At 46.0% G+C, this 27,718-nt stretch overlaps 1 protein-coding gene across 1 annotated transcript in view; it reads left to right on the forward strand.

Moving 5' to 3' along the window:
- The window catches only part of LOC125721466 (NACHT, LRR and PYD domains-containing protein 3-like), a 233,140-nt gene that overhangs the window by 110,608 nt on the left and 94,814 nt on the right, over positions 1–27,718 (forward strand). The gene's annotated exons all lie outside the window — the stretch shown is intronic.

The raw sequence follows: 27,718 nt of genomic DNA on the forward strand, positions 1-27,718 counted from the left end.
TTTGGCCCAGATCTGGCCCAAACACCGTAAAATTACTCCTATTGTTTCTTTTGGCCCAGATCTGGCCCAAACACCGTAAAATGACTGAGTGTTGGCTGAGTGTCGGCTTGGTCCCCTGGCCAGATGTGGCTCATAAACTGCCATAAAGTGCTCAAAATGAAAAACATTTGAATTCAAAATTAGTAATACATTTAAAAATACAAGGTATTTTTTATCTAATTATAAGAAACATAATAAACAATTAACAAAAATGAATAATTTTATCAACCCACATTACAAAACCAATAAACTTTTCAATAATAAAAGAACAAATTTGCACAATTTTTCATTATTCAAACATTACAGAAATGTTTTGTATCTCTCTCCCACTCACACACGTCGGGCAAACATATCGTAGGGTGTTTAGGAATGGTGTTACAGATGTTGCTGGGAGGGATATTTTCTGCGGGCGTGCACCCATCCAGGGGAGAGTGTGTGGGAGGGGCGAGAGGAGGCGGGAGAGCGGAGAGAGGCTGGCTGGAAGGAGAGAAGAACGATGGGGAATTAGTAAGGAAGAGGTGTAGCGCAGGACTGTCCTATGACTGTTTATTTTGGAGTATAAAAGGTGTATGGTGTGGCATTGGCCCATGTTGGGTTCTGCCTAGGTGTTGAACCCCTGCTGGGTGACCAGTCTCTGGATACAAAGCAAGACGCCACACCGGTGATCTCTTTGTCTCGCTGCAGGGAAGCTTAACTGAACTGAAACTCTGTGGTTAGCATATCAGCAAGAAATATGTTCATGCACTTTAACTTGCACTCTTTCCTCAGCGGCCTAAGTGTCGCTCTGCAGACTTACAGGCAATACATAAATGGCAACAAGCACAATTTCCAACAGCCCACAACAGCCAAATAAAGTTAGTTTTCGGCCACTTGCCTCCTTATTCCCATAACGAGAACTTTACATTATCTTTATGGGGATCCCCTCATTCATTGCCATGGGAAAAATGGCATCCTAACTATGACATCCTTTTAATTATATTGAGTTTTCAGGAAACTGGTCCCCATAAGAGAAAAAAACAGGCATTCTGTTCACCTTCTCAGTCAGCTGCCAGCTGCAGCCACTGCATTATTGATGCCTCAGTATCTGCTTCTGCTGCACTGGCAGTGAAGGGGTTTCTCCAAACTGCAGCCAGTTATAAATGAATACGCACTGTAAGGCCATTATGGAGATCTTAAGCATCATTTAAACATGTCGTCTGAGAGAGACCTTCTGTACTGTATGTCCAGACAAATATACTCACCAATCACGACCTCTCTCAGGTGAAGGGTGGCCAAAGAAGTCTTTCCATTAACCCCCCTCCAGTTGAGCTTCTTTGCCAGCGTGTTTGAGAATGCATTCTTTACTACACACCAAGCACGGTCACGCACACCAGCCTGAGGCGACAGTGGCAAGGAAAAACTTCCTGTGGCAGGAAGAAACCTTGAGAGGAACTTAGACTAGGAAGGGGACCCCATCCTCCTCTGGGCTCTATATCAACTGTGTGACAAAAGTAGCATTAATACTGCTATGCACTGTGACCGCCATGCCAGTGAGCCTGGCTTATCGCTCCTGTCAGCAAAGTGTTTCTCTCTGGTCATGGGCAGGGTTGGGAACGGAAACTCTGTTACAAATTAAAACTGAAGACAATATGCTAAGTACCAGGTACCCATAAAAAAAACAAAACAAATAAAACGGTAAAGTTATATTGCATTTACACAAGCTATGCAAAAATATAGCACAAGAAGAGGGGACTGGTGGCTTGGCTATTGGCTCAGGTCTGCAGGGCTCCCAATGGCACCTGGGGGGTTTCAAAATAAAAGCCCCTGAGGCAACTGATTAGTCATTCCTTTAGTGTTAATTAAAATTTTAACATTTTAGAATCAAAACTGTGAATCAATATGATCACAAGGAAAATTGGAACCTGAACTGATCAGCCGTATTCAGTCCTATTCTTGGGGCCAGAGGCAGGTGGGACGCCTGACTTAAGGGTAATTCCGTGTCCAAACTAATATATTTTACCAAATTTTCCCAACTTGCCGTATTGGGTTTGCTTTATACTTTACGTAAATAATGTTACTGTTCCCAGCAACTAATGTGCAAAAATTTTGGCTTCTGTAAGTAGCATAAACAGTTAAAAAGTAATGACTCATGGAACTTTGAAATTTTTTTGTAAGCAACATTTATTTATTAGGGCAATTACTCCTTTTTTAAAGCCTCCAAACATTTTACACAGTAGTGGTTGGACACAATGACAGTATTTACATCAAGTATGAAGTACATCCAAGATGGTCAGTAGGAGGCCTCTGTTGGTCTTACATGGAATGACCCTTAAATTTACAGACTGTCAGTGCTACTCAAAGCAGCTCCTGCAGTAACCCTGCCCTACACATCTCCCATCTTCTCCTCTGTACCATACATTATACTCAAAGCAGCTCCTGCAGTAACCCTGCCCTACACATCTCCTGCCTTCTCATCTGTACCACACATTATACTCAAAGCAGCTCCTGCAGTAACCCTGCCCTACACATCTCCCACCTTCTCATCTGTACCACACATTATACTCAAAGCAGCTCCTGCAGTAACCCTGCCCTACACATCTCCCATCTTCTCCTCTGTACCACACATTATACTCAAAGCAGGTCCTGCAGTAACCCTGCCCTACACATCTCCCACCTTCTCATCTGTACCACACATTATACTCAAAGCAGCTCCTGCAGTAACCCTGCCCTACACATCTCCCATCTTCTCCTCTGTACTACAGATTAAATCATAATTGTCCCAACATTTTCATATCGCATGTTTTGGATTTGCATATATTATTTTCAGAAAAAATAAAAGCCTATCACTTCCAGTTTCAGAAGCACTGCCAGCAAGAGTGCAGTTAGTTTCTTATATAAAAAAACCCCGAGAAATGCTCACCATGTTTAGCTGAAGGTCTGGATCATGCTGCATCCTCTGCTCTTGCAGGGGCAGCAGACCTTCGTCAATGCCTAGGTCCAACAACTTAGCCTCACAAAGTTACAGAAGACCAATAATGGTCTTTTGTTGGTCAAGCACCATCTCAGGTTTTGTAAGGACTTCCCTAAGCAATGCTATGAAAAAGAAGTTTAATATATTAAAATGAAACGCATACACACACCATAATGCCCTATCCATCATCTTAAAGTACAGTCAACCCAGCAATGTCTAGGCAAATAAAACTGCAACAAAATCCATTTAGCTGTATTGAATACATGTTTAAGCCGTGTGTCCCCTGGCCAGTGGATATGTAAAAGAGGAGGGGGTAACAAAAAAATCTGGCCAAGATGACAGAAGTTAAAGGCTTGGCAAAATGCAGGATGAAAACATCTATAGTACATGATGGAAAGCTATCTGGGAGACCAAGTTTGTCTACTTTGGAAAAATACCAGTAAGGTAGCTGAGTGGAAATTAGTATTGGCCTTCTCTGGTTCTGATGACTGCTGAGGAGCCCAGCTGAAGTTCTGGTAACGTGCCAGTGCTACAAGAGTATACAGTGTTAAATGCATGATAGCAAATGTTCCATGAAATGTATCCATACATACACAGTCAGTCAGAAAGCTAAAGGACACACTCACATGGAATATCATCTCCTGGCTCCCAGCTCTCTAGCATGTCTGTAAGGGGCCCGTGTGATGCTGGGGGTTCTGCTGCTGTTAACCTGGTGATGGGGGCAGGGGGTAAATTGGGGTGTGGGGTGGCTGTGACAACATGGTACGTGCAGGAGGAAGGTTTGTTTTGGGTGGCGGGGAACAGTCCTCTTCTGAACCCATGGATGAGAGCTCCAGACCCCCAGGGAACCAAGCTTGACATCCTTCCTGTTTTGATGAATCAACACAACTCATCAACAATGAATGGAACATTGTGTAAAATAAAAGGCAAACCTCTACCTGTACCAATTCAATTCAGTGAAGTTCAATAGAAAACAAGATTTTAAACAGGGTGTGAACGGGAAAAGTAATAATGATGTGAACAAACTGACACCTTTTACGCCTCGGTGGCCTTTGCCCAGACACCTCTGCTTCAGACTGGAGGTCAGACTGCGTCTCTGCCTCTTAGGCCTTCAGACTGGAGGTCAGGCTGGGTCTCTGCCTCTTAGGCCTTCAGACTGGAGGTCAGGCTGGGTCTCTGCCTCTTAGGCCTTCAGACTGGAGGTCAGGCTGGGTCTCTGCCTCTTAGGCCTTCAGACTGGAGGTCAGGCTGGGTCTCTGCCTCTTAGGCCTTCAGACTGGAGGTCAGGCTGGGTCTCTGCCTCTTAGGCCTTCAGACTGGAGGTCAGGCTGGGTCTCTGCCTCTTAGGCCTTCAGACTGGAGGTCAGACTGGGTCTCTGCCTCTTAGGCCTTCAGACTGGAGGTCAGACAAGGTCTCTGCCTCTTAGGCCTTCAGACTGGAGGTCAGACCGGGTCTCTGCCTCTTAGGACTTCAGACTGGAGGTCAGACCAGGTCTCTGCCTCTTAGGCCTTCAGACTGGAGGTAAGACTGCGTCTCTGCCTCTTAGGCCTTCAGACTGGAGGTCAGGCTGGGTCTCTGCCTCTTAGGCCTTCAGACTGGAGGTCAGGCTGGGTCTCTGCCTCTTAGGCCTTCAGACTGGAGGTCAGGCTGGGTCTCTGCCTCTTAGGCCTTCAAACTGGAGGTCAGACTAGGTCTCTGCCTCTTAGGCCTTCAGACTGGAGGTCAGACAAGGTCTCTGCCTCTTAGGCCTTCAGACTGGTGGTCAGACAAGGTCTCTGCCTCTTAGGCCTTCAGACTGGAGGTCAGACCGGGTCTCTGCCTCTTAGGACTTCAGACTGGAGGTCAGACCAGGTCTCTGCCTCTTAGGCCTTCAGACTGGAGGTAAGACTGCGTCTCTGCCTCTTAGGCCTTCAGACTGGAGGTCAGGCTGGGTCTCTGCCTCTTAGGCCTTCAGACTGGAGGTCAGGCTGGGTCTCTGCCTCTTAGGCCTTCAGACTGGAGGTCAGGCTGGGTCTCTGCCTCTTAGGCCTTCAGACTGGAGGTCAGACTGGGTCTCTGCCTCTTAGGCCTTCAGACTGGAGGTCAGACAAGGTCTCTGCCTCTTAGGCCTTCAGACTGGAGGTCAGACAAGGTCTCTGCCTCTTAGGCCTTCAGACTGGAGGTCAGACCGGGTCTCTGCCTCTTAGGCCTTCAGACTGGAGGTCAGACCAGGTCTCTGCCTCTTAGGCCTTCAGACTGGAGGTAAGACTGCGTCTCTGCCTCTTAGGCCTTCAGACTGGAGGTCAGGCTGGGTCTCTGCCTCTTAGGCCTTCAGACTGGAGGTCAGACCGCGTCTCTGCCTCTTAGGCCTTCAGACTGGAGGTCAGACCGGGTCTCTGCCTCTTGGGCCTTCAGACTGGAGGTCAGACCGGGTCTCTGCCTCTTAGGCCTTCAGACTGGAGGTCAGACCGGGTCTCTGCCTCTTGGGCCTTCAGACTGGAGGTCAGACCGGGTCTCTGCCCCTTAGGCCTTCAGACTGGAGGTCAGGCCGGGTCTCTGCCTCTTAGGACTTCAGACTGGAGGTCAGGCCGCGTCTCTGCCTCTTAGGCCTTCAGACTTGAGGTCAGACCGCGTCTCTGCCTCTTAGGCCTACAGACTGGAGGTCAGACCGGGTCTCTGCCTCTTAGGCCTTCAGACTGGGGGTCAGGCCGGGTCTCTGCCTCTTAGGCCTTCAGACTGGAGGTCAGGCCGCGTCTCTGCCTCTTAGGCCTTCAGACTTGAGGTCAGACCGCGTCTTTGCCTCTAAGGCCTTCAGACTGGAGGTCAGACCGGGTCTCTGCCTCTTAGGCCTTCAGACTGGAGGTCAGACCGGGTCTCTGCCTCTTAGGCCTTCAGACTGGAGGTCAGACCGGGTCTCTGCCTCTTAGGCCTTCAGACTGGAGGTCAGACTGTGTCTCTGCCTCTTAGGCCTTCAGACTGGAGGTCAGACCGGGTCTCTGCCTCTTAGGCCTTCAGACTGGAGGTCAGACTGTGTCTCTGCCTCTTAGGCCTTCAGACTGGAGGTCAGACTGTGTCTCTGCCTCTTAGGCCTTCAGACTGGAGGTCAGACTGGGTCTCTGCCTCTTAGGCCTTCCTCCTGCCCTCTTCATAGCCGTCTGTAAAATACAGACGCAAGAAACATTATTCAGTCCCCTTAGAATCACTTGGTAAGACACTCTGTTGATTTTCTGAAACTGAGGACTACTAACGTTATAAAATCCATATTTTTCTTAAGGCTTCATTTGACTAAAGTTAGCTAAGACTGACATTTCTAATTAAACTCATAATCTATGTGTAACATCTACTGCATCGTTGGCTAAAGTATGAGACTATAATAGCTAAAATAAATATGAACATAACTAATATTAAATATATAATTGATAATTATCTAATAATTACATAATTATCCACCCATGGGAGGGGCCATAGGGGTCGGGTGCGATGTGATCTGGGCGGCGGCTGAAGGCAGGGACCTTGGCGGTCTGATCCTCGGCTGCAGAAGCTAGCTCTAGGGACATGGAATGTCACCTCTCTGATGGGGAAGGAGCCTGAGCTGGTGCGCGAGGTTGTGAAGTTCTGGCTAGATATAGTCGGGCTCACCTCGACGCACGGCTTGGGCTCTGGAACCAGTCTCCTTGAGGGGGGTTGGACCCTTTTCCACTCTGGAGTTGCCCACGGGGAGAGGCGCCGAGCGGGCGTGGGCATACTTATTGCCCCCAGGCTGGGTGCCTGTACATTGGGGTTTACCGCAGTAGATGAGAGGGTAGCCTCCCTCCGCCTTCAGGTGGAAAGTTCAGAATACCCACCCTTTTTGGAGTCCTTGCACTGAAAAAAATGACTTGTAGGATTTACTTAATAAAATCCTCGTAACAATTTGCACTAGCACTTCTAAGTAGATTTTACTGCTGTAAAATGAAGTACAACTCACATGCCAGTATCAATGTAAATTTACTTAGTACTGAACATAACATTTATGAAGATAATAAATAAATGATACATAATTATACTTAAGTAGCAAGTTTTAATTAATTTAATTAATTAATTAATTAATTAAGTAAAATCAATTAAAAAATCAAGTAAAGTCAGTTTATGGAGAAGAATATTACTATGAAAATAGTAAGTAAATCTTAAACTAATATAATAAATATTACTTACTGTTATGATATAAATAAATATTTTTTATTATGTTTTCACTATTGGACTCTTTCAGTTACTTAATTGTATTAAGTTAAATTACTCAATATAATTATGAAAATCTTACAAATTCTGTCTTGATAAATGTTACCAAATGAATGATTTTTTTTCTCTGCATTTAACACAATTTTATATCAGACCACACAACTAAAATGCATTACAATTACAGTTTATTGTCAAACATCATCAATACAGTTATCACAAATCAGTGCAAAACATTTCAAACTGAAACATACAACCACACTCTCACTCTTTCTTTCACACACAAGTATTAACAATGTAAAAAAGCATTTCAACACTTCCAAGAAACAGCTCATATATCCCTGGGGAGCACCAGTCTTATTTTAAACAAATAACACATCTCTCTGACAAAGCAATCGCAACATTCAAACCATTAATTTTCAACACACAGTATGTCACGCTCACACACACAGACACACAGAGAAATTAAGCATGTAACAATCAAAAAAACTTCTTAAATTTCTCTCAGGACTAAAACCCTTATTTTACACAAAATGTCAACAGAATTAAAACCTTAAAACTCTGTTACCTCATACAGTACAAGTACAACATTTAGACATTCCTGCAATTTAACATTTAAACCATCTTACAAACAGGAAAATAGTTTTCAATGCCAACAATTAGATATTTAACTTCTAAGAGAGCAATTTCAACTTTAATGCTTGCACTTTGGGGAAATCTTGATCGCATCTAATTCCAGAAATAGTTTCTGAAATACCTCAAATGTGTAGAGCAGTTTTTGGGGGGATGCAAGGTTGAGGCCATAAATGAGCCCTATAAGCAGCATGCAGGCTTTTGCAGTACTGCCACATCCAGACATCATCTCCTTGCCTTCAAGAGGAATGGACATATCCACTGGCTCCTCTCCATCAGCACCATGGGCGACCAGGATCTTGAGGACGTGTTGAGTGGCATCACTGCAACTGTCCTCCTGATCATTTAACAAAGATCAGCTTACATTAAATTGAGTCAGCATTAATAAAACATTTGTTGCAAGATGTCTGCACTCCACAGTATCCTGAGTGACAGCTGCTTTAATATTTTCCTCAGCCTCTGCTGTGAGCAGTCAAAGGCTCCATACTTTACAGTGGCAGAAAACCCTATGACCTTGTAACCCCCGAGCAGGTTTATTTTTGTCATTATGCTTGTCAATCATTGACAAATCTCTCTAGTTTGTTCTTCCAGATGATATATTTTGTTGGCTTTTCCATTATCTTATTTGGTTGAGCAGAATACCTCCATCCCCTCATCTTCTTTCCTTTCTTATTTAAGAAGCGACTTGCTTTATTTATAATACATTAAGTTTTAAAATTGTATCATAAAACAATTAAATTATGATTTACCAGGCAATCTTCAAGAAGCTCCTCCCCAAGGTACATGATGATGCTACAGATAACAGCTTCACGTCTGATCTCAAGTCTTTGGTTCTGTGAACAATTTATGATGTCAACACTAAACAACTATTTACATACAATGAACAGTCAATTGGGGGCGGCATGATGGTGCAGTGGTCAGCACTGTTGCCTCATACCTCTGGGGCCTGGGTTCGAGTCTTCGCCTGGGTCACATGTGTGCGGAGTTTGCATGTTCTCCCCATATCGTCGTGGGGTTTCCTCCGGGTACTCTGGTTTCCCCCCACAGTCCAAACACATGCGGAGGCTAATTGGAGTTGCTAAATTGCCCGTAGGTGTGCTTGCATGAGTGAATGGTGTGTGAGTGTACCCTGCGATGGGCTGGCCCCCCATCCTGGGTTGTTCCCTGCCTCGTGCCCATTGCTTCACTCACACACCAGTCACTCACACATGCACACCTATGGGCAATTTAGCCAGTCCAATTAGCCTCAGCATATTTTTGGACTGTGGGGGGAACCCGGAGTACCTGGAGGAAACCCCACGACGACATGGGGAGAACATGCAAACTCCACACACATGTGACCCAGGCGCAGACTCGAACCCGCGTCCCAGAGGTGTGAGGCAACAGTGCTAACCACCATGCTGCCCCAAGTTCATAATATATCATTCTAAAATTGTAACTGGCCTACACAACTTTAAGGATTTAAAAATGTATTTACCTCAGCTTCACAAAAAAAGCAGGCCATCTCTCTTTGCAGTCATCGGCTCCTGGACTACCACTCACAACACACTCAAGCCTTCGATAGGAGAATGTTTGGCCATTTTTTGTTGAATCACCCTACGGTTGTTCTTTACCTCGTTAAGAAGCTCCTGTCTCTCCATTTCCAGTGTGTCATTAGTTTCACCAAACCTTTTCAGAGTTTCACTTGTGAATCATAGATTAAAACATATTTTCTTTAACATGATGAATTTCTTATTATACAGCTGTATAAAATATAAACTAATTCACATAACAGCCAAGAAAATATTGTGGCGTTGGTGAGCCAAGCGCCATCTGGTCGATTTGCACATATCCCAGCATGCCCTGCCTGCAAGGTATAAATAGCCCTTGTGTTGTTGTTGTTATTATTGTCACGCCCGGCTCGTCCGCTCCTCCTGTGTGCCACGCCCCCTGCTTACCCACGTGTGTTTCCCGAATTGTACCCAGCTGTTTCCGTTTGCTGTCATTCAGTCTTGTGTATTTAAGTCCTGGTCTCCCCAGTTTGCTTTGTCTGTCATTGATGTTAGTTGGCGTTACATGTCTCCTGCTCCCCGTTACTTTATTAAACCCCCGTTTTCCCCGTATCCCGCTTGCCTGCCTGCTCCTTCCACGCCCTTCCGCACGATCGCCGCTCTCCCCGCGCCAGATCGTGACAGAATGACAGACCACAAAAAGAAGCGAAGGAGGAGGAAGAGGCTCCCGGAAGAGCCGGTCTATCTGAGCGCCTGCTCGCTCTCCAGCCCCTGGCTCCCTCAGGAGGAGGAGCTCGTCCTGGGTCCCGACCTGGGACCGTACGGTCTGGGACCCTGCTCCCTGGCAAGGCTCTGGGCTCCAAGCGAAGACGAAGAAGACGAGCCCTTCGTCTTCCCAGACCTCGATCCCCTCCCCGCGGAACATCTGCCGCCCCTCGAGCGGTGCGATTACCGGCCCGAGCGGCAGACAACTTGGGGAGGGAGTAAAGCGGTGCAGGAAGCCATCCCGCGAGTCCCCCGCTCTCTTAAAGGGGCCACGCCCGTTTCGCCCGCGGCGGCTCTCGCCAACAAATACTTCACCCTCCAGGGACTTTACTGGAGGGTGATGGGGGAACCGGTGGAAAGGGAGGATCCCGAGGCGGAACGGCTCTCCGCTCGGCTATTGAGGGATTTCGCCGCGATCACTCCTACCTGTCCGGAGAGTGAGCTGGAGAGACTGGCGGATAGTATCCGGAGGCTCATCACACTCCGGAGAGCCCCGGCCGCGACTCCAGCGTCCGAGCAAGAAGCGCCCCCTCTGGCTCCAGCACCGGTGCAGCCGCCGCTGCCGCCTGCGCAGCCTGGACAGCTTTCTTCGCTGCCGGCGGACCCCGCTCCCGTGCAGCCGCCATTGCCGACGGACCCCGCTCCCGTGCAGCCGCCATTGCCGGCGGACCCCGCTCCCGTGCAGCCGCCATTGCCCGCGGACCCCGCTCCCGTGCAGCCGCCGCCGCCTGCGCAGCCTGGACAGCTTTCTTCGCTGCCGGCGGACCCCGCTCCCGTGCAGCCGCCATTGCCGACGGACCCCGCTCCCGTGCAGCCGCCATTGCCGGCGGACCCCGCTCCCGTGCAGCCGCCATTGCCCGCGGACCCCGCTCCCGTGCAGCCGCCGCCGCCTGCGCAGCCTGGACAGCTTTCTTCGCTGCCGGCGGACCCCGCTCCCGTGCAGCCGCCATTGCCGACGGACCCCGCTCCCGTGCAGCCGCCATTGCCGGCGGACCCCGCTCCCGTGCAGCCGCCATTGCCGGCGGACCCCGCTCCCGTGCAGCCGCCACCGCCTGCGCAGCCGCCTTCGCTGCCCCCTTCGCCTGCTGCAGCTCCAGGGCAGGCGCCCCCACTGCAGCCACCTGCAGCTCCAGGGCAGGCGCCCCCACTGCAGCCACCTGCAGCTCCAGGGCAGGCGCCCCCACTGCAGCCACCTGCAGCTCCAGGGCAGGCGCCCCCACTGCAGCCACCTGCAGCTCCAGGGCAGGCGCCCCCCCAAACTTCCGCTCCAGTCCCTGACCGCGCTCCAGTCCCTGACCGCGCTCCTGTCCCTGACCGCGCTCCTGTCCCTGACCGCGTTCCTGTCCCTGACCGCCCTGCAGCAGCCCCAGAGGCGCCCCCTCCGCCTGCAGCAGCCCCAGAGGCGCCCCGAGTGACTTTACTTCCTGGCCCCGTTCCTACTCCCGCTCCAAGTCCCTTGGCCCCGGTTCCCGAGGAGGTCCCCGAAGACTCCACCGCAGCTCCTCCCTCTATGGAGGTGGAGGAGCTGGAATGGGACCCCTCGGGGACGGAACTTGTGACCCCTTGTCCCTCGCCCCAGCAGCGTCGACCCCGACCTAGGGTCGGCCTGTCTGTGTCCCGCAGGGGAAGGGGACACAGACGCAGGGCTGGGGTCCCGCCCGCCCTGCCCCCTGGCTCGCCCTGCCTCGCCTGCGCTGGGGCTCGGTTGGCGCCTGCGGGTCCTGGCCCTCCGGGTCGGCTGTCGCCTGCGGGTCCCCCTCCGATGCCTCGTCGCCCTGCCTCGCTCCCCCCTCCGGTGCCTGGTCGGTCGCCTGGGGGTTCCCCGACGGCGGCTCCTCGGTCGCCTGCGGGGCCTCTACCTTCGGCCCGTCGGAGGACGTCGCCACCTGCGGCGGCTCCCCCCCTCGCCTTGCCTTCGCCCTGGCCCCTTCCAGCTCCCTCGTCCCCTTCCCTGGTGCTCCCTCCTGCTCCCTCCCTGGCCCCTCCGTGGGTCCCTCGCCCTGTCTCCTCTGCCCCTCCGAGGTCCCCTCCGGCTCCGGCCTCCCGGCCGCCTGCGGCCCCTCTGGCTACCTCCCGTCGCCCGCTTGGGCTCCCTCGGGCTCCCCTTTGTTCCCCCTCCTTGTCTCCCTACGCCCCTGCCTTTGTCCCGCCTGTCTCTGCCCCTTCGTTTTCTGCTCGCCCTTTCGTTCCGCCCGTCTCTGTTCCTTGTGCCCCGGTGTACCCGCCTTGCACTCCTGGCCCCTTTGTTCCTCCTGTTCCCGCTGTGTCTCCCTTCCTGGTCTGTCTCTCTGCTTTCCCGACCCTCTGTCAGGTTTTGTCCTTTGTCTTGTCCCTGGCTGTGTTTTGTGCCTCGGTCCTGTTTCCTGTCTCTCGTTGATGGTTTTGGTTCTTGTTTTTCAGGTTTTGGTTCCCTGGTCTCGTCCCGTCCTTCGCCTCCTCCCGGGCGCGCCCGGTGCAGCGCGCCTTTGGGGGGGGGTTCTGTCACGCCCGGCTCGTCCGCTCCTCCTGTGTGCCACGCCCCCTGCTTACCCACGTGTGTTTCCCGAATTGTACCCAGCTGTTTCCGTTTGCTGTCATTCAGTCTTGTGTATTTAAGTCCTGGTCTCCCCAGTTTGCTTTGTCTGTCATTGATGTTAGTTGGCGTTACATGTCTCCTGCTCCCCGTTACTTTATTAAACCCCCGTTTTCCCCGTATCCCGCTTGCCTGCCTGCTCCTTCCACGCCCTTCCGCACGATCGCTGCTCTCCCCGCGCCAGATCGTGACAATTATCAGTTATGTTCTTTATTGTTGCGCGTGCGGTTGCCCGTATCTTGAGTGTATCCTGTCTGATTCTCATGTGTAATTAGCTTTCATAAGTCTCCCATCGTGTGTGTATCTTAGAGTTCAGTATCTAACAACCCTGTGTTTCATATACTGTATGTAATCAGTTTGGTGCTCGTTGGGTGCCTGATGTAGATCTTTTCAGGGCTGCTAAATAAAAGAGCTTTAAATCTATCTATATTCTCAGTGTGGTATTATGGCTGGAATCAACAGATACCACAATATATATCAGCAATAAATACAAACCTTCAATATGGATGATAAACCCGATTTATCATGTAGATCTGAACTGCATTCTTCCATTTGGTCTCTGTGAATTAGGCAGAAACATTAAGACCTCAATTCATCTACACAAATGTAACAGAAAGACTGAAAAGTTCCCCATTAAAACTGCTGTTACTGCAGATAAAGAATAACATTGTGGTATATTACAACACCAATTCCAAAAAGTTGGGACATTGTGCAAATTGTAAATAAAAACAGAATGCAATGATATGGAAATCTCATAAACCCGTATTTTATTCATGACAAAGCATAGAAAACATATCAAATGTTTAAACTGAGACATTTTGTTATTTCATGAAAAATATTGGCTGATTTTGAATTTCATGACAGTAGCATGTCTCAAAAACGTTGAAATGGAGGCAATAGGAGGCTGGAAATGTTGATGGTACAAAAACCCAATGTCATGCCCGGCTCGTCCGCTCCTCGTGTGTGCCACGCCCCCTGATTACCCACGTGTACTTCCCCGATTGTACCCAGCTGTGTCTAGTTACTTTGATTAGTCCTGTGTATTTAAGTCCTGGTCTCCCCGGTTTCCCGGGTCCGTCATTGATGTTTGTACTCGTGAGCTGTTTCCCGGTCCCCGTCTCCTTTATTAAACCCTTGTTTGATCCCGTAATCTGCCTGCCTGCTTCCTGCTTTCCCGCTTGCCCTTACGATCGCCCGCGTGCTTCGCAACGATCATGACACCCAACAGCTGGAGGAAAAATTTGCAAATAATTATGTCAATTGGCAACAGGTCAGTAACATGACTGGGTATAAAAAGAGCATCTTAGAGTTGCAGTGTCTCTCTGAAGTAAAGATGGGCAGAGGGTCACAATCCCCCTAATACTGACAAATAGTGGAGCAATTTCAGAAAGAAGTTCCTCAGTATAAAACTGCAAAGAGGTTGAATATTTCATCATCTACAGCACATAATGCAATCAAATGATTCTGAGAATCTGGAGAAATCTCTGTGAAAAACCATACTGGATGCCTGTGATATTTTGGCCCTTAGGCAGCACTGCATCACAAACAGGCATGATTTTGTGATGGAATCACTAAATAGGCTCAGGAATATTTCCCACAAACATTGTCAGTGAACACAATTCGCGCTGCCATGCACAGATGCCAGTTAAAACTCTATCATCCAAAGAAGAAGCCGTATATGAAGATGATCCAGAATCACCGACGTCGTCTCTGGGCCAAAGCTCATTTAAAATGGACTGCGGCTGAGTGGAAAACTGTTCTGTGGTCAGTCGAATCTAAATTTGAGATTCTTTTTGGAAACCAGGGACACCATGTCATCCCGACTAAAGAGGAGAAGGACCACCAAGTGTGTTATCAGCACTCAGTTCAAAAGCCAGCATCTCTGATGGTGTGGGGGTGCATTAGTACATATGGCAGGGGCAGCCTGCATATCTGGAAAGGCACCATCAATGCTGAAAGGTATATCCAGGTTCTAGAGCAACAGATGCTCCAATCCAGACGATGTCTCGTTCAGTGACAAAAACAACTGATCTCCTCAGTCCCCAGACATTTACAGACTGTTGTTAAAAGAAGAGGAGATGCCACACAGTGGTAAACATGGCCTTGTCCCGACTTTTTTGAGATGTGTTGTTGCTGCGACATTCCTTATTTTTTTCTTATACTACGGGACCGTTGAATGCTTGAATCTGATTGGCTGACGAACGTTCTGAGGTGTGCAATTATTTTCAGGGAAATGCACGGCGAACGTAGTTCCAGGCAGCTCTCTTGACCGCATTACAGTTCCATATCACTTCGCATAGTTAACTGTAATAATATTGCAATAAATAGAAAAATGCAACGAACGAATAAATAATTAAATGAATAAATATACATGCACAAGCTTTTCTGTCTCATTACTGCAATCACACGTCCTTGCACACGCACACTACTGTTACACACTCACACAAAAACGTGTTGTCAGCGCTGCCCTGACGATTTCATCAGTTAGCCTAGTATAGCAACTTAAAGGCTACACATGACATTTCTCACTAGCGAGGTAATAACAGCACTGCATCTTAAAGCAGACTTACAGTTTAGAGATGGTGGTTCAGAACACTGCTGAGGGACACACAGAGGTAGCCTAATTCATACAAGCTCTCTCTCTCACTCTCTCTGTTTCTCTTTCTCTGTGTCTCTGTCTCTCTCGCTCTCTTTCTAATAACTTCATTATTAACTGCATTAGTCTGCTATCAACGGCTCAAGCCTCCATTGCCAGCTTTAAAATGACGTTTTGGAACTAGCAAAAGAGTCGTTGGATGAGATGCGGAAGAAATAATCCTACTCATAATAGCGATTTAAGTAGAAAAACCGGACGAATCCCTTGAAATATATCATCTGATCGATGTCTTGAGGTGTGGCAACCGTAGTATAAGCGGAATAATTGACTCCGGACCGTTGAATTATTAGAAAATAATGCACACCCGAGGTGTAACGGCCACTCCGCTTCGCGTCGTGGCCACATCACCACCTCGGGTATGCATTATTTTCTAATAATTCAACGGCCCGTCGTCAATTATTCCTTACGTATTTGAGTGAACCTAAGCGTGCCTGTTTGTTCCTTCGAGATGCTGGAACAATGTAAAACGGTCTTACCCTGCTGCCAAGTTTGCATTTCAGCTGGCAAGAAGCACATTGTGGCTGGACCATATGCAAAGCACAAGTGAGCGATTTCAATGGCTGGAGACTTAAAATTCAACGTTTTGAAATGTTCAATTTTATTTTTAAGGTTTTTCCTAAGAAAGGTTGTGAGAGTATTGAGGTTAATACTATTAAAGGTATTAGCTGAAACGTTGCCTGAGATGTCTTCAGTACCAACGGTACACACATTTAAAATCAGCACATTTTAATAACATTGAAGCATTCATATTGACTAAATATTTTGTTCATATGAAAATGTGTGTGTGTGTGTGTGTATGTGTGTGTGTGTGTGAGAGAGAGAGAGCGGGTATACCTATCCTTATGGGGACACAATGTCCCCATAACATGATAAATATCCGTTTTTTTCCCTTATGGGGACCAGGAAACTCTATTTTATAAAGGTCAGTGACTGCTATGAAAAAACTAAAAATGCAAAAACTCTTGTATTTTGCTTGGTTACTTATGGTTATGGTTAGAGCAGGGTGGGGGTTAAGGTTGTCATAGTTAGCGTTAGCATTTTTCCCATAGAAGTGAATGAGCGGGCCCCATAAGGATAGGTATACCCTACATGTACATGTGTGTGTGCGTGTGCATGCACGTGTGTAACATGCTGGGACACACAAGCTGGTAGAGTACATGTAGTACAGATAAGCTATGTTGTGAAAAAATAGCATCACTGCTGTAAAGAAAAGTAAAAACTAAAATAAATTTCCTATCCACAGCTGCCACTGGGAAAGAAAAAAAAATCCCTTCCAACCCATGACTGACAACCAACAGGAACCAAACCTTTTTTTTTCATTGAAACTTCTGCACTTCTAAATGAAGACGACAGTTTTGAATTCCAGCTGCCAAAACACCAGCGCTGTGCTTGTAATCTACTAAACCTAGTATCTAGAGAAGATGGCATAAATGCAACATCCAGTGAGGCATACAGGAAATTGTACCATTCTACATTTAGCAAGTGTAATGGTCTGTGGAACAAATGTGGAAGGTCCACTGTTCCCTCCAGCTTCTCCGACCGAATAAGACAAGGTGGAATTCCTTGTTCCTGGCAGTGGAAAGACTATGTAGGATAATCGAAGACAAGGGTGAGGGGGCAGTAGGAGTAATGTGCACCGGCCTAAAGGTCCCAATGTAAGTAAGAAATATGCTATGTGTTTTATTAGTTAATTAAAATGAATGTGTTCAGTTTTTTCTTTTTTGTACAATATTCTGATTTAATTCAATGTAAAGGTAGGCTTAAAATTGCGGTGCTGTTTGTTTTGTTTTCATTACAGGTTCAACCCAGCCGACTTGCGTTCCTTACTGAGTATGCTGCTGTAATGAACCCTGTCGCCCGGGCAACCAACATTCTGCAAGCGGAATCTAATGCCCAAATGGGGTGGCTACTTCCGACAGTTAGCCTCCTGACCATCGAACTTGACAGAGTCAGGCTGCAGCTGAAGTACTGCAAGTCTCTTGTGGATACACTACAGACTGGAATTAAGAAGCATTCTGGGCACATGTTGGGGGATGCTGAGCTGATCGCAGCTTCGATTCTTCTTCAAAAATTCCGAACATAATGGACAAAGGATGATATCACAATCAAAATGGATAAGACAGCATGTGTATACACTGTAAAACCTAACAGTACTTCTTAATAAAAGAAGTTAATATAACAATAATTAATTGTTGGTGGTGTATTTAATTGCCAGTGCTGCCCTTGGATGATTAGCATATGCTGTTAGGTGTTAGGACAGTTGTGATACCCTTTTCGGTGTAGTTCCTGGTACCGCCCACTCCCCTGTAGACCAAAGGTGCTGGATGTACAGTCAGGTCCATAAATATTGGGACATCGACACAATTCTAATCTTTTTGGCTCTATACACCACCTCAATGGATTTGAAATGGAATGAACAAGATGTGCTTTAACTGCAGACTTTTAGCTTTAATTTGAGGGTATTTACATACAAATCAGGTGAACGGTGTAGGAATTACAGCAGTTTGCATATCTGCCACCCACTTTTTAAGGGACCAAAAGTAATGGGACAAATTAACAATCATAAATCAAACTTTCACTTTTTAATACTTGGTTGCAAATCCTTTGCAGTCAATTACAGGCTGAAGTCCGGAATGCACAGGCATCATCAAACGCTGGGTTACATCCCTAGTGATGCTCTGCCAGGCCTCTACTGCAACTGTCTTCTGTTCCTGCTTGTTCTTGGGGCATTTCCCATTCAGTTTTAGCAAGTGAAATACACGCTCAATCGGATTCAGGTCAGGTGATTGACTTGGCCATTGCATAATATTCCACTTCTTTGCCTTAAAAAACTCTTTGGTTGCTTTCGCAGTATGCTTCAGGTCATTGTCCATCTGCACTATGAAGCACCGTCCAATGAGTTCTGAAGCATTTGGCTGAATATGAGCAGATAATATTGCCCGAAACACTTCAGAATTCATCCTGCTGCTTTTGTCAGCAGGCACATCATCAATAAATACAAGGGAACCAGTTCCAGCGGCAGCCATACATGCCCACGCCATGACACTACCACCACCATACTTCACTGATGATGTGGTATGTTTTGGATCGTGAGCAGTTCCTTTCCTTCTCCATACTCTTCTCTTCCCATCACTCTGGTACAAGTTGATCTTTGTTTCATCTGTCCATAGGATGTTGTTCCAGAACTGTAAAGGCTTTTTTAGATGTTGTTTGGCAAACTCTAATCTGGCCTTCCTGTTTTTGAGGCTCACCAATGGTTTACATCTTTAGTTGAACCCTCTGTATTCACTCTGGTGAAGTCTTCTCTTGATTGTTGACCTTGACACACATACACCTACTTCCTGGAGAGTGTTCTTGATCTGGCCAACTGTTCTGAAGGGGTTTTTCTTCACCAGGGAAAGATTTCTTCGGTCATCCACCACAGTTGTTTTCCGTGGTCTTGCAACTCTTTTGGTGTTGCTGAGCTCACCGGTGCGATCTTTATTTTTAAGAATGTTCCAAACAGTTGATTTCGCCACACCTAATGTATTTGGTATCTCTCTGATGGGTTTGTTTTTATTTTTCAGCCTAATGACGGCTTGCTTCACTGATAGTGACAGCTCTTTGCATCTCATATTGAGAGTTGACAGCAACGGATTCCAAATGCAAATAGCACACTTGAAATGAACTCTAGACCTTTTATCTGCTCCTTGTAAATTAGATAATGAGGGAATGACACACACTTGGCCTTGGAACAGCGGAGCAGCCAATTGTCCCATTACTTTTGGTCCCGTAAAAAGTGGGTGGCAGATATACAAACTGCTGTAATTCCTACACCGTTCACCTGATTTGTATGTAAGTACCCTCAAATTAAAGTTGAAAATCTGCAGTTAAAGCACATCTTGTTCGTTTCATTTCAAATCCATTGTGGTGGTGTATAGAGCCAAAAACATTAGAATTGTGTCGATGTCCCAATATTTATGGACCTGACTGTATATTTGTATAACATTACACAGTACTGTTTTTGACTTAACAGATTTTTTTTAATTCACCACGATTGTGATGAATAGGGCAAGAGAACAAAAACCACAGAAATGGCTGTTGTATGTTAACCAGTGACTACGCGAGATGGTATAGTCTCTATGGTTTAACTAGAGAAGGCATTGGCTGGGAGGAAAATGCTGTGGAAAACCAACTGTTTTGTTTCTCTCTAAGACTGGGCTCTCTAGGAAAAACATCAAGTCCATATGTACTTATGTAATTGAGGAGATTTCTTTGGGGATACACATATATAAAGGATATATTGAATTTATATTATATAGATTATATTTAAGCATCATTCATACTCAAGTGAGAAGACAATTATAAATCCAGGTTATGAAAAGGTTTCTGTGTCGGAAAGGTACAAAAAGAGCCTAATGCAGGTTTACAGGGAACAAACGTGTGGTGTAGAACACAAGGACATGGACAGAGAAAGGCAATGGCACAACCCCTCAATATGATCAATTCATCTACTCTGTGTCGTCCTCCCAGCTGTCAAAGTAATTGTCAGCAAAGTCCAGCATCTGCTTCATGGCCTTGAGGAGCAGGATGTCACAGGTATTATTCAGCTCACTCTCATCATGGTAATTCTTCACTGGAATCACATTTGATGGTAGGATGCCCAGACACCCGCTAGCTCTGTAGATCTGCAGAGAGACACATACATTCATGTATATTTTCCAGCTGCTGTATCACAAGATTTGTGTCAAACAGGGTTGTAATAAGTCACAACTGAAATGGTATAAATCTGCCTTTAGCAGATGCTGCCAAATGAGAATGTACAGTAGAACCTTGGAACTTTAATAACTCTTAACTCAACCAACTCTGATATCAAACGGGTATTTTTTTTCAAGGCAATATCTTGGAACTCACCCTTTCCTACTAGAACTTCTATGAGTCGAGAAGCGTTCAACTGTACAAATTCGGACCTCGAAAGGGTCTATGGCATTTAATTAGTCTCAAAACTCACGCACATAAAAACCACTCATGCATATGCACTTGCCAGCAGAAATATCATCCTCACTGTACGCTTGACTCTACACAATACTCGCTTGCTAACTCAGTATTAAATTATTAGTCTCAAAATATGTGTCACGCCCGGCTCGTACAATCCTCGTGTGTGCCACGCCCCCCTGATTATCCACATGTGCTTCCCTGATTATACCCAGCTGTACCCTGTTGTCTTGTCTATTTCAGTCCCCATCTTGCCTCAGTTCAGGGTCTGTCATTGATGTTAGTTTGGTTGCATGATCCTGTCCCGTCCGTAGCTGCCATTAAATTCCCGTTTACCCCGATTTCACCTCCTGCCTCCTTCCTGCCCGCTTGCCTGCCCATGCGCCTTACTCGCACAACCGGCGAAGCGTGACAGAATGGCAGACCCTAGGAAGAAAGCACCTTCCGTGATTGAGGAAGAATACGCCGGTTACGTTGACCAGGTGCTATTCTGGATAGCCCAGCCCGGCATCCGGGAAGATCCCCCGGCGTGGGGTCTCGTCAGCCGGAGCTGGGTCATCCTGGACCAGCTGTCCCTAGAGGAGGACGCGCACCTCGCAGAGGAGGTGCGCGATAACTTCCGGCAGCTGGCCGAGCTCCGGACGGAGCGGTGGGTCGCTCCGAGTGAGCCCGGGACTGTCCTCCCGCCGTCTGCCTTTGTGGACAGCGCACAGCCTCCCTTCCCGACGAGGACCCGAAAAAGGAAGAAGCACGCGATCGTCCCGCCGATCGTTCTGGGGACGTGCGCACTCGCCCCCGCCTCCCTCTCAGCCGGGGAACAGGAGGACTCTCCGGCTGTTCCTGAGGTCACCTGCGCAGCTAAGCTGCCTCCCTGGGCAGCTTCTCCAGTCTGGAGAACACGCCGGGCCGCCGTGCAGCCTGAGTGGCCGCCTCCCTCTCAGCCGGGGAACAGGAGGACTCTTCGGCTGTTCCTGAGGTCACCTGCGCAGCTAAGCTGCCTCCCTGGGCAGCTTCTCCAGTCTGGAGAACACGCCGGGCCGCCGCGCAGCCTGAGTGGCCGCCTCCGCTGCCTGCAGGTCCACCGCCTGAGGCGCTCCCTTCGCCTCTGCCTGCTGCAGCTGCTGCACCTCAGCAGGAGGTCCCGGCTACGCCCGCTGCCCTCGCCACCAAGTTCTTCACCCTCCAGGGACTATGCTGGAGGGTACCACTGTACGACTAAAGTTCTAAAGCTCCTGAGGGCAATTAAATGTCAAAAAACTGTACTACTTGCCTATAGAGTTTTTTAGTGTGATAGTATTCATAACCGGCTTCCACTGAATCAGTATCAGAATGTATTCACTGATAAGACTTCTACCCACTTATGCAAGTCGCTCTGGCTAAGGGCATCTGCCAAATGCAGTAAATGTAAATCCAAATTTTGGACATAAATTTGTCATCCATCCATCCATAACCCCCAATCCCAGGAAACAGAGGACCTGAGGAAGGAGACACCCAGGCCAGCATCCTGGTTTATGGAGGCGTGAGGCCACAGTGCTGCCCACAGGGTCATTTTGCTGCCTGAAAATATGTTTTAGAAAATAAAATTGAGATAAAGTTTTGTGAGCCATTGGAATATAATAAACCAAAGGTTCAGACCCCCCAGGGCTGTGGGCTCGATCCCTGCCGCTGGTTGCATGTGTGACGTTTGCTTGTTCACCCTGTTTCCTGCTACTGCCCACAAACATTCACCCAGATGAACTATCTCTCACTTGTTCACAAGCTTTTAGTACTGATTCCAGTGTTAGACCCAGAAACTCACCATATCCTTTATGTAGCAGCTGTGATACACCTTCTTCAAGTCCTCTTCCACATGCGGGCACGCTTTGTCCACATGGGTCAGTAGCACCAATAGAGGGACCTCTAAACACAGCAACAGAAACGTCTCACTAGTGACATATTATATGTTGTCTGCCAAAGGTACGGAAAGCGTTCAGTTTGCCATATTCCAGTCCGGTAAACTGAACTTCTCTGTGTTCATACTGAATATCCAAATACATTACTAAAGTCATTAGTTCTCAGGGGTGAACTTACATTTCTACTTTCCCGTATGATTGTTCAGTATTATTCATGGTTCAGGAAAAGCAGGTGTTAAAGCATATTACAACATGTATATAAATAGTTGCTTGTGAATTGTGACCCCCAGATCCACCCCCTCCCCCACTGACACACACTCCGTCATAGATGCCACCTCCCTCCCTGTTCTCCACACTCACTGACCTGCCGAGTTAGTTCTCTTTCTGATTTCATCAATTTTATTCTTCATTCCTTGGTCCACAATTCCAGTTGTGGAGGCGTCTATCACATACACCACACAGTGGATCCTGTCCTTAAGAGCCAATGTGCTCCATGCCTGATAGTTATCAGTTTTCATTGGCTGCGCAGGGTTGAACTAAACAAACAAAAAGGTGTGAATGACATACAGACATGCATTGACTGTGAGATCATAGGAAACTCAAGTGAAAAGCAATGTGAGTCCATTCATATGACACTTATGTAACAACAGCGCATTATTTATGCCAAAAACAATCAGTGAATGAGATTTAATTTCCTGTATTCATATAGCAGTAGTTTTTGAGGTGTGTTTAGATACACAGTTCTTACCTGGTACTTGTCTGGAACGTGGCCCTTCAGGATGCTCTCAATATCTTCAGTTCTCACCCCTCCATCCTCCCTTGCTTCCAGTCCCATGGTGTCACACAGTAGGAATCCCAGAGGCTGTCCGCCTCGGCCCGCTTTCACCTGGTAAGTGTGATACTGGAAGAAGACACATGATGTCATTCACCTTCTACCTGCTTATCCAGTTCAGCAGGCATCTCAAAATGATGTAACTTGGTGGCCACTGGTGAGGAGGTCTTCAGCTCAGGCCACCCACTTTATTTAAACAATACAAGGATAATGGACTTAACAACCAGCATTAAAATGGGGGTGTGGGGAGATTCACTAAGCTTGGTGACACTGCTGATTAGTTTTTTATTTTTCAGGGAGACCAATCACTTGGTCTGCGGATTGGATTTAATAACCATTAAGAATCACATTATGTGCTCAGCCGGTACGATGTGATTTCATATCACGGAAAATACATTTCAGCAGCACATGTCCTGTAAGTTATGGCAATAAGAACAGGATGAGGGCGGGACAGTGGCTCAGTGGATGGTGCTGCAGCTTCACACTTCTAGGGCTGGAAGCTCAAATCGTGCCTCTGGCTCTGTGTATGTGGAGGTTGCATGTTCTTGCTGTGTTATGTGGGTTTTCCATATCCTGCCATAGAGTCAATCCCTTCTTAAATCACAATGAGGATAACAAACAGCAACTGAAACAGAGTGAAGCTAAAAATAACAGAATATCGTCCTTCCTCTCAAGCAAGAACATCATATAAAGACATCTGGATACACGAATGTTATACCAGGAAATGAAGTTAGACAGTCTCATTACCTTCAAGGTCAGGCTGGTTTTCATTTCTCCTACTGCAGCTTGGCTTGTAATGTTGCCACGGAAGATAGAGTTGATGGAGTTGAAGAAGCTTGATTTTCCAGCTTTAATCTGACCAATTAGAAGTATCCGAGCCTGAGGCACTGAATCGATAGTGGACTTGTAATCTTGCAGGTATTGCTTGAGATCAGTTCGTTTGCTAAAAGAACAGACATTGGAATTGGAAATAGGGATTAGTCAGAATTCATAAGGAATATAAACGATCCCATAATAGCATATTACTATGGCTTCCTTTACATCTCATTAGTCATCTGCAACTGAAACCACTTAATGAAGTGTCATGCATGCTTATTAGAAAGTGTTTATTTATTTTTTTATTTACAGATGCTAACCAAAGCTATGCAAGGGTATTGTTCAAGGGCCCAATGGTGACATCACTCTGCGGAACATAAAATCAGAATCAGCAACATAAAATAAAACTTGCCTTGGCACAGCTTGTTACAATTGGAGACGCCCATTACAATAGACCATTAACCATTAGGGCATAAGCAGACAGATTAAATATGAGGCAAAAGATACCCAGCAGAGATACATAAATGCAGTGTAGGTGATAAATGCAGTTAGCAGCTGGTGAGCTAACCTGCAGGGCTGCACACTGCCCAGTGTTTATATGTGTGTTTGTGTGGGAGGGCACATTTTAAATATATATCCATAAAATTATGTGATGCTAGTAAAAAATAAACAAAACAATTTGTTGATTATGTTGGATAGAAACGGGCTTCATACCTCTGTCACTGGGGTACTGCTCCCACTTCCCATTTTCCCAACACCAGCTTTCTGACCTGTTCATGGAAAGCATTGTGTTTTCATTATCGGTCCACCAGTCCCTGGAGAAACTGGGGTTAAGGGCCTTGTTCACAGGATCTGAACCAGCAACCTGCTGACTACAGACACAGAGCCCTAACCGACTGAGCCACACACTGACCCATTACCCTTTTGCATGAACCTTTTTAACAATATACTTTATACATTTTCAATATGCCTTATGCCACAGCTGGCTTTGGAGTAAAATGTTTCTTAAATGGATTTTTACAGTGCTTGAAGTAGGGACAATCGGGTGCCGGTTCTCCCCTTGTTATCTTTTACTGTTACTAGCAAATCAAACATAGTAGAAATGTTGCCGGTTCTCTGAAAAGGGAGACAAAGAGGTGCTGGTACAGCCTCTCTCTGAACAGCCCACTTCAAGCACCGAATTTGTACTTATACCTATTATACCTGGTACATTCAGGGCTGGTCCTCACTCATGTGGCGACCTGGGCAGGAATTACCGGCAGTGCCCCCCCTCCCCAATGCAAACTCCAAAATAAATGCAGAAACAATAAGAGTGAAGAAATAAAGATGCTGGTGACTAAACAGTGCCTAAACCAATCTACAACATTAAATAATGGCCGTTTTTATTTTAAAGGGAAATTTGAATGTCAGATTGAACAATAAATTAACTTAAATATATAAATATATATAAATACAGAACATTTAACAAATTTACACAACACTATGCATCCATCTGCTTTTAAGTGTATCCATGCAATGCCAGATGCGTCATTAAATTTGATGCCCCCCCCACATAACCCATCCCAGTGTCGGAATCCTTTCCAATGAAATACAGCCACACTTTACACTGTTCAGCTTTAGGCTTTTTAACTGGGTTTGAGGTAGCTACCGGCTAACGGTAGCATCTGCTGACATCAAAGCAAGTGAAACATGAACCAGAGATGGAACGTAAGGTGCAGTGATGCTTCTGCTGTCTGAGCAAAAGTGGGCAAATATTTCAATCAACAGTTCAGACATTTAAGTGACACCAAAATAAGGCAACGAAATCTACACTTCAGTACCGGTACATACTGATCGGTACCCATCCCTATTGTTCATTGTTTAATATTGATTAAATTTGTCTGCCTAATGCAATAAGTGATTTGTAACATTTTCATATTATACGAGTAGTGATGCACGATGAATGGTTTTTGAATCGCAATGTCGATTCATATCATTATGCTACTTCATTATAGGGCTGAATCGCAATGTTGATTCCTGAATCCCAATGCGATCTCATTCTTACAGGACAACAATTCTGCCACTGTCTTCTCAATATCATGGACAATTCATACTCCTATAAAATCTGATATTAACATGACACAGATTCTGCTGCATTTGCATTAGCAGGGTATTCACTGCACTAAACGAAGTGCTCCCTTTTGCAGGGCCTGAAGAAATCATTTGTCCTCCACTACATATAATGTTGGGCCCTTCAATCCAATCATTTCATTTCATGTATTTCAAGTGTTGTGTCTTTAACTTTGACAACTGATACAATTTAAACTTCAACGGACTGACATATTGGACTAATGCTGATTTCTTGATTTTTATCAAATATTAGTCAATATTTACAATATATTTTGTACAATGGTAATAAAGTGCATCAAAGATCAAATTATCCTGTGTGATCCTGTTCACAATCACCTCACCCATCTTTTTGTTGTCAATAAGTACCACTGCCTTAATTTTTGGGGCAGTTTGTCTCAAAATTTGATCAGGTTCAGATCTTCCCCCTTACAACATGTCTGCAAAGGTTTAAAAGAATCTGGGAATTACTTTTATCTATTATCATACTACCGGGATCAAATGTCAAGTACTACAACTGTTTTTTTTTTGCTTTCATTATGCTGTTTGAAAAAGATTCATAAAATACTTTTAGAGTTATTGTGTTCACAAGACTGAGTATCTTCTATAGCTGTCATTTCCTTCCTTTGCTACCACACGGTGCTGCTGCTTCATTTTTGAGACAATTTATCTGAAAATAAAACCAGGTAGATCTTAATTTAAATAATGTTTTTGTTACACATTAATAAAACTCATCCAACACTTTTTTTTTTTACTAAATTAAATGTAGTCTGCTTTCACCCTTCGTTTTGCTGCCACTAAACTGCATTGCTTAAATTTTGGGGTGATCTGTGTCAAAATTTAATCAGTGCCAGTTGGCACCCATACAAAATTTGAACAACACCCAGCAAATAGATTTTTAGTTATCATCTTAAGGGGATCAAATGTCAAAACTCCATTTTTTCTTAAGAAATGAACCCTAATGAGGGGCCCAAGGTAAAATCTTGTCAGATGTTAGAGGTATCCCCTAGATGTAGCATATTAAATAAACTCCTCATCCGTGATAAATATAATTTTATATATAATTGCATATATTTTAAGACTGAGACAGAAAGTGACCAATGCTGGAATCATCAGGTCATTTTATTAGCATGGCATCTAATCTAGTGCTGGGTTAAAATGTATACCTGAATGTGAAATTATACAGCTCTGGAGAAAATTAAGAAATCATTCTATATTTTTAAATCCTGATTTATTCCTGGGTTTACTGCTGGAGTCTAAACTACGAGGCAGGCTGCTTCCAGGCTCAAAGTTTCTAAGACAGCAACTAACAAGAATAAGGTGAAGCAGGAGGCAATAACCAAAAACTAGACAGTCAGAAGGTAGAAGCTAATTTCTAACGCCAGAGATGACCGTCAATTTATCCGGCAGTGCCTTATAAATCGGAGGATGATCTCAAGTGACCTTAAAAAGGAATGGGAAAAACATTACGTGTAGGTGTGAAGTGCACTGCTAGGGTTAGGATCATATCAGGCTCCTAGAAGCAGGACTGAAGACCCATAAAGCAAGGAAGAAGCTCTTCATTAATGAGAATCAGGGAAAAACCAGGCTGGAGTTTGCAAAAAAATATGTATATTTTACACAGGCATGTACCCATAAATTGAGAAATGAGTGAAACAGAAAATTTTGCTGTGGTCTCAGTTTTTTCTAGGGCTGTGTGTATATATATATATATATATATATATATATATATATATATATATATATACACACACACACACACACACACACACACACACACACACAGCCCTGGAAAAAT

The sequence above is a fragment of the Brienomyrus brachyistius genome, unplaced genomic scaffold (assembly GCF_023856365.1).
Source record: "Brienomyrus brachyistius isolate T26 unplaced genomic scaffold, BBRACH_0.4 scaffold33, whole genome shotgun sequence".
In the NCBI taxonomy this organism is placed as follows: domain Eukaryota; kingdom Metazoa; phylum Chordata; class Actinopteri; order Osteoglossiformes; family Mormyridae; genus Brienomyrus; species Brienomyrus brachyistius.